This window comes from Miniopterus natalensis, chromosome 19 (genome assembly GCF_054644295.1).
Source record: "Miniopterus natalensis isolate mMinNat1 chromosome 19, mMinNat1.hap1, whole genome shotgun sequence".
NCBI classification, from domain to species: Eukaryota; Metazoa; Chordata; class Mammalia; order Chiroptera; family Miniopteridae; genus Miniopterus; species Miniopterus natalensis.
In genome coordinates this window covers 22,941,323-22,959,235 of record NC_142099.1, presented here as the reverse complement: position 1 = coordinate 22,959,235, position 17,913 = coordinate 22,941,323, and the positions used below count along the sequence as shown (strand labels likewise).

The window sequence follows — 17,913 nt, the reverse complement described above, 5'->3', positions numbered from 1 at the left end:
GAGAGGGTAAAGACATCTCTTAACTAACACATTTCTTAGAAGTGTTTTTTTTTAGTAAAGTATTTAAAAGAACTGCCAAATTCCACCCATACAAAGAAAGTTTTATTTTATTTTAGACTACATCAAGATCTGGAAACCTCTGCAGTATCCATCTGCTGACTCCAAAAAAGCAAACCATTTAAACATACATTGAATAACATACTAAAGTAGGTTATAATTTAGGTCAGTGATTTTCAACCAGTGTGCCACAAGAATTTTTTAAAACACGCAATACCTGACTATTTAGTCAGGGGCACTGACCTCTTTTCCCTTAGATCATCAAATAAAAAAATGACAACAGCCAACACAACAATAGCCATCCAGTGTGAATGAATCACAATTATACCTACTTTTTATTTTTGAGATTGGCAAAAAATATTACATATTTTTTGGTTTGCTGCAGAATTTTAGTAATTAGTTTATGTGCGCCATGAGATGAAAAGTGTTGATAATCACTGATTTAGGTAAATCTGAAAGTCATTCTGGCCAACCTAGAAAACTGAGTTTTTATATGTTACATCCAGAAAGAGATTTCCTAAGGATTTTTGTCTGAAGAAAAATTTATCATTTTTTAAATAAACATGTTCCATCGATCGTGCTTATAGGGTTTGAATTGACTGTGCTTCCTTAAGAATTATGAAGTCTGCCACATAGGGCTAAGATGAGATAAATGTAGCTGCGAGTGATCGATTCTACAACAGTGCGATGCTCATAGTGGAATTTCAAGTCCTTGACTTCTTGCCATTTGCACTTCCTCAGCCTCCAGTCTTCTTCAGTCTTCATCATGTAGCTGCTCTGGTTTGACTTTTTCCTAAAATTTGAAAGATTACTGTGGGCCTGACCTCAACACCACTGTCCCTTCTTCCATATGATCCAGTTCTTAGTTATTTGACAGCCTATTAATTTCCTGACTTAGCTCCACGTACATATACATGGATGTTAATTTTTGCATTGTTGTGTTGGTAAAAAACTGAATATAACACACATTTTTGGCTAAATAAATTTTGGTATAGTCATACATATAACTTAAAATAATGAGAGCTGCAAGTACTGATATAGAAAGATACCAAAGGTATATTATCAAGTAAAAAATCAAGTTTCTCAGCATTATATACCATATATTCCATTTTGGTAATACAAAAATATTCAAAAGAATATACACCAAAAAAAAAAAAAAAAAAAAGAATATACACCAAACTGTTAAGAGGGATTATATCTAAAGAAAAAAGAACCTGTGAGGACTTTTAGTTTCCAAATTACTTCTTAATTTCTGTATTGTTTGAATGGTTCACAATGGAATAAAATGTGTTTTATTGTAAAAGCAGCAAAGACACAATTACATATAAAAATCTAATAAAAAATGAGTGAAAATTTCAGCAGATATCTACCTTGTTAACTGAAGGACTGAAGTAAAGAATGCAGCTGTTTGTTATTTTTTAATCTCCACCCAAAGATATTTTTTCTATTGCTTTTCAGAGACAGTGGAGGGGGGAGAAAGAGGGAAACATCGATTTGAGAGAGGCAGATTGATTGGTTGCCTCCCACACTTGCTCGGACAGGGGCCAGGGATGGAGCCTGCAACCGAGGTATGTGCCCTTGGCTGGACTCAAACCCAGGACCTTCCAGTCCTTGGGTCTACACTCTAACCACTGAGCCAAACCAGCTAGGGCTACAGCTATTCTTTATCGAGCATCATTAGCCAAAACACACAGGAAAACTTGAATTTGGACATTCTTTGTTTCTAGAGCTCTTGTGGTGCAGTGGCTTTGAAAATCAAGGATTCGAATGGCGTATTATTAGACCTCAATCACCATTCCTTTAAACATTCCTAACCCTACTTAGTAAGAATTTAGGCAAAACAGGAACCAACCAATGATTATAGATCCCTCAAATAGCAACCCTTCAAAATAATTCTAAGACCTATATAATTATTTTGGGATTCTAGTCTCCTACTTTATGTCTCACTAACATGTCCCACAATCTCTAGGGGAAATATCAGGAGTTGTTTGCTAATTAGACTCCTTGCTACTCCCTCAAGACATTCCTACTGATTTAGCACATGATTGCCAGAAGCAAGTACCAATTGTGGTTGAGAATCAAATGTTTGCATTTTCCGTCTTATACACCACTATTTCAGGGAATTTTTATTTTCCAGACTCTTTGAGATCACCCTATGGTAAAAAACGTGGGTAATATATTTAGCTAAGTTCAGGAGAATTGACCTTCCTCCAAATATGGCTCAAATGTCCCTTGGGGTCACAGCAAGAGAACTAGAAACATAAATGTACAGTAAAAATGTACCGAAAACTAAATCACAAGTACTTTTGAGAGAGGCATCTTTGCTCAATTAATTAATGATTTTCAAGATAATTTCCCCTCAAAAATAGAGGAGTGCCTGCAAAGTTATTCCCTATTGTGTACTTTTTGATCCAAGACTGTTTCTAAACCAAAACGTTTATTATGAGAAATATTTCTTCCACTAATAAGTTTAAAGTTTTGAAAAATAAAAAAATTATATAACTAGAGACTTGATCATTTGTTATGCTAATGTGAAAAAAAACTTTTTTCTTAGCTGTACATCCTTAAAATGAAATTACTTTTAGTACTTAAATATGACTTGAAAGATATTTTAAAGCTTCAGTTAAAAAAAAGCAGATGACAGACAAAGATGTGCTATGGAATTCTAGCTATTGAAATGTTATGTCTAAATTTCACATGAAAATGAGCAAATGGGGATGTATAGATGTTAATATTTACATATCAGAGCTGTATTTTCCAAGAATTTTTTGCTTTAGATTAAGTAAAAGTTACTGTGAAAATATTAGATCTTTTTCAAAATGAAAATAATTGCTTTATAAGTCAGAAATTTCAACAACTTCCAGATTAAGAAGTGAAGTCCTAGTTAATTTGAAAAGATGATCTGAGAACTTCTACCCTATTGTATAACTAACATAAAAGGAAACTTCTGAACCACCTACAAGTTCTCATTCTCTACTTTCTAGATGAGGTCACATTCCTTTCCTCTCCCCTGTCCGTCATGGGATGGCCCCCTCTGTTAAGCAGACATCTGGTTTAAATTCCCACCATATGTGATAAATCAATGCATAACAGGTAATAAATTTAAAAGACTATATTCCTGTAGGCTGTGGCTTCTATTCTCTAAGTCTTTGCAAGTTTGATGATTTTTCCATCTCAGCTTATCTACGTTATAAGTAATAAGAGAAGGCCCAAAACACAGAATGTACTTTAGAACTAAAAGCTTATCTCCAAAGGCAATCAGCAGGAAACTTGAAATAATATCCTTGCTGCTGCTGTGTCTTTATGAGCTTTGAAAACTGAACCTACCATTTCACAGCTTCCTATGCTATAGTCCTTTGTATCCAATTATGTTTAGTAATTGGAGATTATTAAGTATAATGAATATTCACTATTTGGATCATTCATACATTTATCTTTTTATTTTAGTACAGATATTTTTAAAAACCCAAAAAACCTAGCACCGTTTTCATTAGTTAAAGGCCCATTTGTAAAAAGGCAATTTAGAATGGTGATTAAGGATATGGATTTTCCCACCCTATTACTTGAGGTGACTTAGGCAAGTATTGAAATGCTTTAAACTTCTGTTTTCTAATCAAATAAAATGGTAATAATGGTGGTAACTTCCTCATAGGGTTGTTGTAAAGGTTAAGTGAGATGGTGCTTATAAAATACTTAGCACACATCTGACACATACAGAGTTTGTGAGGTTGTTGGCTATTAGCACCGTCGTGAACTGACCTACAACTTCTAATTTCCAGGATTAAAGCTACTATTGTCAGTGCCCTCCTCGCACCATATTGATTTGCATTTTAAATAGACTTTTGAAAAGAGCAGTTGTAAGTTAACAGAAAAATTGATCAGAAGGTATAGGAGAGTTCCTGTATAGCCCCTACCACTACATACGCATAGCCTCTCCCACTATCAACATCCTGCACCAGCGTGGCACATTCGCTACGATCAGTGAACACATCGTTAGCAACTGACACATCATTATCGCCCAACATCCATAGTTTACATTAGGGTTCACTCTGGTTCTGTACATTCAATGAGTGTGAACAAATATATAATGACATTTACCCACCATTGCAGTATCGTACAGAGTAGTTTCAGTGCCCTAAAATTCCTCTATGTTCTCCATATCCATCCCTCCCTCCCCACAACCCCTCACAAACACTGATCTACTGTCTGTAGTTTTGTTTTTTCCAGGATGACCCATAATTGCGATCACATATTATGAAGAGTTTTCAGATTGGTTTCTTTCATTTAGTAATATGCATTTAAGGTTCTTCCATGTGTTCTCAAAGGCTTGATAGCTCATTTCTTTTTAGCGCCGAATAACATTCTGTAGTCTGGATATATAGCAGTTTATTTATCCACCACCTACTGAAGGACATCTTGGTTGCTTCCATGTTTTTGCAATTAATGGATAAAGCTGCTGTAAACATCCACGTGCAGGTTTTTGTGTGGACATAACTTTTGAACTCATTTGGGTAAATAAATACCAAGAAGTGCAATTGCTCGATCACATGGTAGAAGATGTTTAGTTTTGTAAGAAACTGCCCAACTGTCTTCTAAAGTGGCTGTACCACTTTGCATGCCCATTAGCAATGAGTGAGAGTTCCTGTTGCTTCACATCCTGGCCAGCATTTGGATTTGGGCCATTCTAAGAGGTGGTATTGGTATCTCACTATTATTTTAATTTGCAACTGCTTAATGACATATGACACAGATCATCTTTTCACAGGCTTATTTGCCAACTGAATATCTACTTGGGTGAGGTGTCTGTTTAGGTTTTTGTCCATTATTTAATCAGTTTGCTCTAATTAAAAAAAAACTATGTACACATTATAAAGATATTAACACAATCAAGCTAATTAACATATCCATCACCTCACATAGTTACAATTTTTTGTGTGATGAGAAAACACTTAAGATCAACTTCCTGAAAAATATGGACCACTTCTTGAATTTGCATGTCATTCTTGTGCAAAGGCCATGCTTTTTTTTTTTTCTGTATCATTCCAATTTTATTGTACGTGCCCCCAAAGCAAGTACTCAAGGTTTTTTGGGTTTTCTTCCATACATTTTCCAGTTGTTCCAACACCATTTGTTTAAAAGACTTCCCTATCCCATTGAATTGACTTGGCACCTTGATAAATACTCAACTATGTACATGTGAGTCTATTTTTTATTTCATTATTCTGCTCTATACACATGTACACATTTTATTTTTATGTCTGTGACCTATAATCCAGGCTTGAGTCATTATTATAATTTACACGTTTCCTATAATTATATCCACTTAAAAAATTCCATTTAAAAAATCAAAATTAAGACATTTTCACGGGCCCTTAAAAGTAGTATGGGCTTCAGGCACTGTGCCTAAGTATAATTGGCCTGCTAGGGGTAAAGCTAGCTTCTGCTCATGTAATCATGTCAGAAACTAGGAGCATGGGCTGAGCTTGTAGGCCCTGAGAGCAGCGATTATCTAGTAGCCTGTGATCGGTTACTTTTAGTGTTGTATTCATTGTATTATCCCTGATCCTTGAGGAAAGTCTTGTTTGTCTTGCGGTAACAGGTGGTATCATCTCTACACAGGAATATGCTCTTATTAAACCTGTCTGTGGCTGAAGGTAGCCTATTTTTGTGAGGAACTATGCAGCGATAGCTCTGCTTGTATTGGGGTCCGCAGTAAGGGGGAGAATGATATGTTTCTTCCTTAGCCTATTATAATTAGACATATTTGTATGAAAATAGAATCTCTGTCGCTTAAGCGTTGCTCAGCTCCTGCTGATCAGCTCTCACTCACAGACATCGTCCTTTGTGATGTAATAGTTGCTGTGGAGATGATTATCCTGTCATGGGGAAAAGAGACTTAGGAATTTAAATGAAGACTGAGCAGCAGGAAAAAAAAAAAAAGAAAAAAAAAAGAGCATCAGGAGCAAAAGAACTGTGCCAAAAGCCAAACATTTCATCTAGTTTAATTTTCTCTTGCTTCATTTATTTTTTTGTTTGTTTTTTTAAAATATATCTTTATTGAGTTCAGATACTGGGGATCAAGCATGCAACCCAGGCATGTGCCCTGACCGGGAATCAAAACATGATCTCCTGGATCCTAAGTCAATGCTCAACCCCTGAGCCACACCTGGCCAGGCTTCTCTTGCCTTTTAAATATATATTATATCATAAAGTTTGGTGTACCAGCTGTAAAAAATGCAGTTCAGGTTAATGATAATGACAGAATGAACATTTAGAAGAAAAGGCAAGCTATAATGCTGATATTTTACACAGAAACAAGAGTGTGTTCAAAGAACACGCAACAATAATAAACATACACTATTGGGCAATGCTGCCATGGTTTAGATAAACAATTAAGCTTTTTGGATAGTTCCATTGCAGCCTAATTTTTGATGAGGTGTTGAGGTCATTTAGGCATCACTCAGCAAGTAGAAAGACAGACAGTGGGCTTTGTATCAAGCAGAGTTGGATTAAATATCACAAGTATTGATTTTAGGCAGGCTTCTTGGCCGCCTTTGAACTTCAGTTTCATCAAGCATAAAATTGGGATAAATTTGTAGGGTGGTTTTCTGGGCTCTTCAACTAGCATGAACTCATATGGCCATACCAGTTATTTATAACCAATGTCTATTCCTATTGGTTATGGCACTCATTCTGATAAGTCAGTGCCCATTCAGCACTAGTTTTTAAATTTTCTGAATATCATCTATGTCAATCGGAATAGGATAAGCTATGCTACAGTAATAATTTCTAACATAATGAAATTATATTTTTTGCTCTCGTAGATTTCTGTGTGGATCTGGCAACTGTCCTCTCTTTTGTGACTAATAGCTCCCAATCCAAGGCCTTTATAGCAGGAAAGGGATGGTGATGGAGGAGGCATTCTTGGCCTGAAAGAAACAAATGTGATTGCCACTCAGTCCATTGGCCAGAACTAGTCACATGGCCCAACCTATGTGCAAGGGAGGCTGGAAATGTAGAGGAGATTATGGAGTCATTGGTGAGCACTGTCTCTGCTACATTACCCCTGTTTTGTGAGGATTAGATGAAATGTATATAAAGGATTTATAGTTCTACCTCATGAGCTAGGTCAGATCACAAAGGCTGATCCAGTTTTAACTGTTGGTGTGAATGACAAGTTGGTTGAGATTATTTTCATTTTCACTTGAACTGAGCAAAGAAATAGAAGAAAGGATAGAGGGCAATACGTGTTGAATGCAGCACCCCGATGCCTCCAATCTGCCTTGTTCCTTAAGGAAGCATGTCTCAGGTTCAGCAGCCTCAGCAGCCCACATTGGGGAGGAATTTGTCAGGTCAGAGGAGCCCAGAACAAATTTCCACTATTTTAGGTTGGGCTGGAGAGTGGTGGTGTGGGGAACACACATAAGGGCCCACCCTCTTAGAGTAAAAGAATTCCTTGCTGAGTCATAGTTCTTTATTACATGATTTATTCCTTATTGAATTTTTGAGACTGCATTAATAATATCCTGAGTTCATACTTTATGTCTATGGTAGAATTATACTGGACACTATAGGGGGATGTTAAAGAAAAAAACCTAGCTTCTTCTCCTAATGAGTTTATAATCTCATTAAAGAGATGAAGCCACTGTCAGTAAACAAGTCAGTCAATAAATGGCAAAGAAATATGCCTATTTACTGTACCTAAGAAAGAAAATTTAAAAATAGGGCAGCATATAAGATGTTGATTTTGGGGTACAAATGACCAAAAAAAAAGAAAAGAATGAAAGGAGGGAATAATTACTAGAAGCCAGGAAACATTGATTCTCCATGGACAGTAAAAGAATATTTTAGTTTAGGCTCATGTGACAAAGCCAAGGAGTGCAGAAAATTTCAGACCACATTTAACAATAGGACTAGTCTTGGAGGCTGAAGAAATTTCAGCCCAATTGCTCTGGACAAGGTGACACCAGGAGTTATGGGGATGCTGTGGGAATGGAATGCACATGAGATATGACCTGGGGCTTCCCAGAAATGCCTGGGGAAGATTGGGGAGACATAGCTGAGGTCTTGCAGTTACCCAGCGAGGGGCTAATGAGAAAGAAAAGTTGAGCATTAATATATTCATACCAATAGGTTATAAGACTTTTTTGAATTATGCTGCAATTGTTTAAATCTTATTATTCTATTGTAAGCATTTTCTCATATTCTGAAATAATACCTAAAACATAGTTTGTAATGGACAGAAATGACAGTATTTCTCAAGTATCAGATAATGTGTGTTTAGAAACATACATTATTTCATTAAATTTTTATAATATCTATGTGAAGTAGGTACTATTATCACTACAGATGAAAAATCTGAGGTTAGGAGATGTGAAAGTCACATAGCAAGTATCTGACTGAATTGAGATGAAATCTTAGTTGGTCTGATTGGAAAGCCTACCCTCTAACTAGTATATTATATTGCCTATTGTATGCCATCGTGTTGATGTGCCACCAATTAATAAACAGATCCCCTATTGTTGAATATTTATGTTGTTTCAAGTTTTTTATAATATCAATAATCTATGGTAAACAACCTTGTACATAAATCTTGTGTACATAAGCTTTATGTACATCCTTACATGTGAATCTCTTCAACAGTGCATATTTCTGTGGGATACACTCCTTACAGAGTAAATACTGATCATCTAAGAGTTTAATCATTTTAATGTTTTTGATAACATTATCAAATTTTTCAACTGAAAAGTTATATTAACTGTTTGTTCACTTATAGTGATAAAAGTGACTTCCCCTGAAATCTCCTCCATAATGGATATTGAAACTTTAAAATTTTTTGTCGCCTGGCCGGGTGTGGCTCAGCGGTTGAGCATTGACCCAGGATCCAGGTGACTGGGGTTTGATTCCCGGTCAGGGCACATGCCCGGGTGGTGGGCTAGATCCCCAGTCGGGGGCATGCAAGAGGGCGTCGATCAATGACTCTCTCATCATTGATGTTTCTATCTTTCTCTCTCCCTCTCTTTTCCTCTCTCTGAAATCAATAAATATATATTTTTTAAAAAAAATTTTTTTTGTCAATCTAGCAGCAAAACCTTAAAAGCTCAGATGCCCCCCCAATTGCCTAGATTTGTGGTGTTCTAGCAACCTTTGGTGTTCCTCATTTGGTATTAATCTTTAATACAATAACGAATGTTGCATTAATTAAATGTAATTCATTGCATATTTAGCATAGCCCCTCTTTAACCACAATAACAAATTTACATTAAAAATTTCATGTTAAGTCACTGAAATTTATTTGATTCAGGTCAGCAGCATTGCTCAGCCAAAGATTCTGTAGGTCAGGAAACTTATGGCTAATCCATATCTGAAATTCCTTCTATAAAGAACAGAGAGAGAAAAAAGCACTATCCTTTAACTTTGTAGATGGGAGGTCATCAGGGACTCTTGTGTTTGTGGTCCTGGGTATGTGTTTAATACATGTTTTTATTGATTTCCGAGCGAGGAAGGGAGAGGGAGAGAGAGAGAAATATCATTGATGAGAGAGTCATTGATCGGCTGCCTCCTGCATGGCCCCCACTGGGGATTGAGCCTGCAACCCAGGTATGTGCCCTCACAGGAAATTGAACCGCAATCTCCGGGATCATAGGTCAATGCTCAACCACTGAGCCATGCCAGCTGGGCCTGGATGTGTGTTTATATGTGGATGGGCAGGAGCAAGAGGCAAGAGCACTATTGTATAGCATGAAAGGGATTAGGAAAACAAAGGAGTGATGATAACTAAAATTTTTCTCAATAATAATTGTTAAGAAACAAATTTTAAAAATTATTTTGTATATTTCTTTATGTTTTGGGAAAAATTAAAACCTGCAAGAATTCAATAAGTAATGTCTGGAAAATGTGTATAGTTCATCAACTAAAACGTAAATAAGGTTGTTATTTGAAAAATAATTTAAATATTTCTTGGAAGTATTAAAATTACTTAAAACTCATGGCATGTTTTTTTGGAAGTAGTCTAATGCTCACTGAGCCACAGTATTAAGAAAACGCCTTAATTCCTAATTTCAGATAAAAACACCCAGAGTGCAAATGTGTATATTAAAGTGAAAAGCAGTAGTGTGTGACAAAATCTCAGTGTATTAAGAACATAGGCTTTTGAGTCAGAAAAAAACTGAGTTTATATCAAGTTCTGTCACCTCCTAGCTGTTTAATTTTGGGGTGAGGGACAGCCTCGTTTCCAAAACTCTAAAATAGGGGTGTGTAAACTCACCTGCAGCCAGGTTGCAAGGCTTAAAGAACATGTATCTGAAATGACTAGACATGATAGATGGCCAATAAGTGTTACCTATTTTGTTAGTCACCAAGTTCTTGGTAGATAGCCTAGTGACCCTGACCTGTAATTATCTATCTTTTCTGGACTCACCATAATTTGACTTTATAGTAGCGTAATTTGCTTAGTTATATATAACAGTTTTCACTCTCACTGAGGGTACTGTTAGATATGAAGTAAACAATCTGTAGTTTGCTATTTTTAGCAAATAATAATTCAAGCCAGGCCCCAGAAGATGAAAAACAGAAAATGGAGACACAAGGTCCAAGGGCACTAGAATAAAAAATAACTCTTGGACAATTTTGAGAAAATGGATAGTTTCAAGGCTGACATTTATTTGAAAATGAGAAATAGCATTAGATCTGTGTAACGAATTTTGTGTTTTGAGGGACCACAGTTTAGTGCTAAAGCCTTTCATATATTTAATAGCCTTATAATGTGTTAAGTAGCTAAGTGCAGCAAAATAAATAGCTATTTAAGTGCTTTTTGATGTGCGAAGCAATGTACTTGTTAATTGCCACTACTAAGTGCCCTTAATTTAGTGAAATCTCTCCCTTGTCTGTTGATGGTTTTGCCTCTCTGATAAGGTAGAGGCTATTTATTCGCTTTCCTCCCTGGGCTGCAAGCAAATCATCTAAGGCAATTCTGTTCTCAAGGGCTACCCAGACTAGGGAATCTAAGGATTTTTTTGCTGGGCATTCTTGGTTCTAGTAGCTCAGCGGGCCATTCTGTTAACGGCTCTGGTTAGATTTTCCATCGTTATTTCTAATGGAACAGTGTCAAGGCCAAACCATGAGCCCATAATTCTAAGAAGGTCATTGGTTGCCTTCATCTCCTGAGAAACCTGTCGGTAAGTCACACCCAATAGAAAGACCACAGGAGTTATGTTCATATTCATCTATTATTGACAAACCCTCCTTTTTCTCAGGCGAGAGTTAGGAATAAAGACTATAATCACTTTGAGAATTGCAAAACATCTTTTCACAGATAATGCAAAAAGAGTGACCTTGTACGAAGGTCATTTTACAAGTGTACACATGATTCTATAGGATACATTCCTAAAGTGGAGTTGCTCCCTCGAGGAGCATGCACATTCGTAATGTCCATGGATATGCAAATTACTCCTCAGTTGTATCAATTTACACCGTGGCCAGCAGCGTCTGGGGGCCTGTTTCCCACACTTTCCCTAACAGAAGATGTGATCCAAAAAATAGTATTTCAGTACAGTTTTAATGTGATGTCCTCTTTTAATGGGTAAATTGAGCATCTTTTCCTATATTTAAGAGCCATTTGTTTGCCAACACACCTATTAATATCCTTTATCATTTTCTATTTTGGTGGTGGTATTTTTTAATAGACTTAAAGGAATTTTCGACATATTGGGGAAGTCAGCCTTTCATCTCTGTTTCAAAATTGCAATTTTTTCCAACTTTTCATTTGTCTTTTGACTTGTAATGTGTGTGTGTTTTTTTAATGAAGAATTTAAAATATTTATATGGATTTATCAATCTTTCCTTCTATGGCCTCCAGGGTTTTTTATGTTGTGTTATATTGATAATAAAATTGACATCTTTAAAAAAATCAAATATCTAAGAAATTTTATAGTAAAATAAAAAAGAATCCAATGGACATAGAGCCATATTCTTATACAGAGTATGTATAGTGTGGACATGTTTGGTATCCATTCCCCCACCCCCACATAAACATGGCAACATGTCTTAAAGTATCATGGTTTATTCAACAATTATTCCATCCAGATGGAGCCTCAACTCTTTTGTGTTGTACTTGGAACAGCTTTTGCTAATTTAAGATTATAGAAGAATTTTCCCATAGCTTTGAGCAGTACTTTTTAAATTATATTTTCATCTATCAGGAATCTATTTTTATGTTAAGTTTGAGGGTTTTTTTCACAGATGGCTACCAGTTGTTGCAATAAAATACTATACCAGTTAAAATGCTGTCAGCTATAAGTAACAAAAGCTAACAAAAAACAGCTTTAAAATTCAATACATTTATTAACTCACGTAACAAAAAAATCTGAGATAAGGTCATCCCAGAGAGTTAATTCAGTGGTTCAACAGTGACTTCAAGGACCCTGGTTTTTTTTTCACTTTTCAGTATGTTGACTTTATTCTTTATTCAAACTGAAAACTGAGGGCTGTGCCTCTTTTACAATGCCCTCAAAACAAGCTTAGTGCTATAAGAATTCATTTAACTAGATAATGAAATTTTTGTACCACTAAACTCAGATGACCAGGGTCACAGTGTATTTTCACACTGTAAATCCATCAGGTCATATCTTTCAACAGCTATTGTGCCCAGTACGACAAATGTGACTTCATTGTTCTAATGGAGGCTATGTGGTTACACTCGGGAGTAGAATTGGGGAAAATTAGATTCAACTCCCATGGAAGTAGCCATGAACTATCTCATCTCCTTACCAACTCCTGCAGCCCACCTGCATCTGAACCCGGGCCCCTGTCTCTCCCTTGAGCTGTGGTGGGAGATGCATCCCTGCTCTATCAAGGCAAAAGTCCAACCCTTCTGCATAGCTTTGTCATCCCCTTGCCCTCCTTCATCCATTGCTTCCCCTCTCCTGGGCTGCTTCCATCAGCAGCCTAACAGCTCTCCTGGTCCCCCCCTCCCCCCCATCACCGCTCCATCTTTCTCCCTGGAACAGTGGAAGAATTTCTAAAAGCTACTTTTGGTCCTTGCCTCCCAGTCTCACCTCCTTCAACTTCAGTCAGCCTTTCATTCTCCCGTTCCCACATTGATAAACAATTCTTAGGAAGGTCGCCTGTGTAGACAGCAGTGAAGTGAGACTCTTCTGATTTTCCCCTGACTTGTTTTGCAACTCTTTCTCAGCCCCCTTCCTGGCTCCCCGCCCCCCCCAACCCCTCCAACCCCCCCTCCCCCCAACCCTCCCCCCCAGCAGACCTCTTGCAGGGCTGCAGGCTCTGGCCTCAGTTCTCCTCTCCTTTCTTCTTGCACTCTCTCCTAGCACCATGGTTTTAAATATGATCCATTGACCGATGACTTCTAAATCCATACCTCCTCCCCTGGCCTCTGTCCTGAGGTCTGCACTTATTTATCCAACTACCTTTCGGCATTTCCACTTGAGCGTCAAGCTTAACATGTCCAAAGGAGAGCTAATAATTTCTTCTATTCTCCCAGTTCATTTTTCCCAAAGTTGTCCCCATTAGTGTAGATGGCATCTTCATTTGCCTAAATGCTCACGTGCATTTACCAGAAAGTCCTTGGTGTATCAGAACAAGGCTCTAACCAACTGAGCCACCTGGCCAGGGCCCACCAGAAAGTCCTACAGATACTTACAAAACATGCTTTGAGTCCAGTTACTGCTACATCCTACCTAGTCCGAGCGACCACCGTCCATCCTGGATTTCTAGGACAGTCTTCCAATCAGCTTCACAACCTCTCCCTTATCTCCTTCTAGTCTCTTCTCCACACAGCAGTCTGTGTGATTTTTCTAAAACGAAAATTGGATTGTATGACTCCTCAAAACCTTTAAAACGGTGTCTTATCACCCTCTGTAATAAAACCAAACTCCTTTTCCTGATACACACACAGGGCTCTACAGCATGTGGTGTCCACCCACCTAACCTCATCTCTGTCATTTTCTCCCCTGTTCATTCCAGTTGAAGCGCTGTGGTGGTTTTTCTTTCCATCAAGCACACCAAGCTTGTTGCCCTCTTAGGACCTTTGCACTTACACTAGAACATTCTTCCTCCACACACTGGTGTGGGTGCCCTCATTACTCAGGGCTCAGCATACACGAGAATCCCACTAATTCAATTGTGTCTCTTCCCTCCCTCCATCATGCTCCACCACAATGTTGTATATTAGTATTTACACAGCATCATTGATCAGGACCTGAAATTATCTTATTTATTCATTGACATGTTGATCCTCTGTCCCCACTGGAATATACGTTCTTTTGAAGACAGAGATTTGGGCTGTCTTATGCTCTGCTCTACCCCCATTATCTGAGACAGCGCCTAAGTACAGTGCCCAGTAGTGGGTATTCCACGAATGCTTGTTAACGGATTTATTACCCCATCTGTTTTGGGCAGTCACTTTACCTCTTCTGATCTCATTTTCTTCAATATTAAGATGAGGAAACTTGAGGGGAAAAAAGATACCTAAAATTCCTTCGGGCTCAGTCCACCACAATAACTATCTTAGAACCCCTAGCAATTACAGGGAAAATCTTGTTGCACCAAAGATTTGTATTTATGTAGAACATTCATTCATTCAACGAGCCTTTCTTGAGTGCTGACTATAAGCTTGGTGCTGTTCTAGGCATTAGAAGCCAAGTCATAACCCTCGAGATGATAGTGCATAAGCCTTAACAAACACACAAACACAGAAACCCAGAAGGCTGGTGCCATCCTTGTTTACACGGGTTGTTTTTTACTGATGCTACACTTTCAGGGCAGCTTTCTCAATACTACTTAGTTTATCTACACTGGGCTCTCTCTAAGTTAAAGTTATTGCTCTTACAGTAGTTAATTTCCAAGAATTCTAGGATTAAGTGATACGATTTATGTGGCTATAACTTTAATAAAACCATGTAAAACTTAACCATTAAGGCTGCAGAATTTCTGCAAATCTGATTTAGTTCTAATCCAAACTCTGCCATGCTTCCTAATTTAATTGCAGCATGACTTGACATAAAAATTTGAATTTTATGAATCCAATTTTTTAAAAAAATGAATAAAATTAGAGTAACAAGGGACTCTATTTAAAGACATTCAGGTCATGATTTGCAGAAGCATTGCTAATTCTTTTGCTAAAATTTGAGCTGATTTAAAATCTGAATTGGAATTAATGTATATGTAGACACAATACTTAATCAAGTGTCTAGAATGAAAATAAATCACTTTCAGACCTAACTACAGAGAATGAAAAATGACTAAGGAAAGAGAAATGAATTGTTATATATTGTGCTAACTGCCATTTGTTGGCATATGCTGCAAATCACTCATAGAAAGCAATGTCTACTTGTATTTGCTTTAACCAATTATATAAAGGCATATAGTATAGTTATAGAATGTTTCAATTTTGCATATAAGCCCTGTATTTAAAGCCTGATATTAGTCAAAATGCTTTTGGTTGGAAAGGAAGGCCGAAGTCCAATTCAAATTTACATAACAAACGAAAAAGGGGAGCATTTATTCTTTCATGTAACTGGGCAAGTCAGGGCTCAACTAATGCTATGTCATCAGAGAATTATTTTCTTTCAATCAGGGGCTCTCTTTCTGGTGGAGAAATGTCCACTAAGCAGCTCAGCATTCATATCCTACCAGCTTATCAACCCCAGAAACAGTCTTTTTCAACAGCTACAATAGAGAAATCCTAGGCAAGATTCCAATTGGCCCATTTGGAAATAAACTCACCAAATGTATTTAAAGGCCTTCATGCTCCTAGATTATGCTCTTCTCCTTCAGAACTGTTGTTCTTGCAGTGAGCTGATTTTTAGCTGAATTTTAGGAGTCTGTAATCTATTCAATAGATTCACCTTAAGGCATTTACTATGATAGCTTTATCATTTGTAACCTAAATGAACTAAAAATGTGTACAATGTCAAAATAAGAAAAGGCATTTAAGGTAGCATGGATGAAGACAGTTTTAAGCAGGTACAATAAATAAATCAATCCAATGTAGAAGAGATTATATTCTTGCCATGTGCAAGGCTTATAAATCTGGACATCTCTGCCTTACTGCCCACACCATTTGTGATTGCAACTATTTGGAGGTGTATTCAAGATGCTGTGGGAATGCTCCATCCTTGGTTCAAGCAATAAAGGGTGCACTGCCTGTAGAGAACAGAAAAACACTGATAAAACTAAGTCAGCTTGCCTTATATTTATCATCAAGTACAGAAATTCTAAGCAATGTCGTGATGTAATATCCCTTCCCACCTCGGTGGACCAGTCCCACTGTTCCTGCATCCCCTTGGGGTTTCTTGCCAATACTTCCATCTCCCCATTCAAGACACCAGAACAGAAGTCAGCTCTGGCATCTTACTTTTCACAACTATTGCTACTCGACTAGGAGAGTTAATGTGTTGGTGACCTGCACTACAAGGGAAAGAGTTCACTGTAACTCCAAGAATTCAAAAGACTGTGCTTCACAAAACAGATTATAATTTACTTCAAAATGTGATATAAACAGTAAATATAAGCTTGGATTATAAATAAAATTAGCCCTCCACATTAATTCAACCAGAAAAGTCTGTCCTGGAAGAGTAATTCACTTGTCAGCCAAGCAAAAGACATTTGTAACAGATAGCTGAATGTAACTGTTAAACTAATTGAAGTGCAAGCCTATGAATTTGATCTGGACCAGAGGCTGTGTCATTTCCTTCACGACCATTAAGTCCTGCCCCCGCATGGAGTATCATTGCTGGTCCAGCAGGTGGCACTCTTCCCTTTGTGCACTGGTACTAAACTAACAACTTGCCCAATTCAAGGCCTTGCCTTCAGAGCCTTGCCTTCAGAGGAACCCTTATCTATGGCAATAATATGGTTATAACTTTTACAAGGGCAACTGTGCTGATCTGGTCTTTGTCAGATTTGAAGATTTGTATCTACGCATCTCAATATCCCTTTGGTTCTAGAGTTTGTCAGTCTTAGTTTTAAGCCTTCATTGATTTTTGTTAAAATATTTGGACTCAGTGTCCAAGGTCTTATGCAATCCTAGAGATCTATATAAAATTTTGATGATTCATATTTGAATAGTACGTTAAGCAAAAGCAACGTTTCTCAATAAGAAAAATCAATGTTTTCTAATAAAAATTCCACATACCCCTGGAGCTCCTGAAAACCTCCTCTCAAGAATCATTGATGAGCAGAAGTTGGATTCCATCTTCTACATGTTCTCTCTTGGTAAAAAAAAAGTTTGAGATTGTCCCTCCTCTGGTTAAAGTCACTAACTGTCCAAGTAGACAGATGTCGCTGTCTCCAATGAGAACACGGCAACCAGGGGATTCAAAGTTCTATGACATGCAATGAAATCCCCAAACACACATTTTAAAGGTACTAAACGTGTATTGAACTCATTTGTTCCTTTAAGAAAAGGTAATCTAAATAGGTGAATTTCATGGTGTGTGAATGTATCTCAATTAAGATGTTAAAAAAAAGCAATTCTTTTAGTATGTGTTATTTACCGGAAAGAAATGGTCTTAAGAGTATTTTAATACAAAATATATTGATACAGTACAAAACCTGACATTGCATAGGAAATTTTCTCAACTAGCTGATTTGAATCATATGAAGTTGAATCTGGCTCATAAAGTTCTTGAATTGCTTGGAGACTCATTTTTAGTGTGTGATTAATAAAATGATGCCCACATAGGATTTGCAAATGTTAAATACTACGACGAAAATAATGAATTCCTTAATTTTTTTCCGTAAACCGATTGGGAAAAAGTGCTTTATTTGTTTGGGTGAAAAAAGGGAACAGAAGTCCTTTCTTAATGATTTTCAAGGCTCAATTAAAATTCCACT

The 17,913-nt window shown here is 37.1% G+C and overlaps 1 non-coding gene across 1 annotated transcript; it reads right to left on the bottom strand.

The window, feature by feature from the left end:
- Positions 1 to 5,023: 5,023 nt before the first annotated feature.
- Positions 5,024 to 5,133, bottom strand: LOC148090918 (U6 spliceosomal RNA). The gene has a single exon (XR_015716156.1). It is a non-coding gene; the product is annotated as a U6 spliceosomal RNA (small nuclear RNA).
- Positions 5,134 to 17,913: the final 12,780 nt, after the last annotated feature.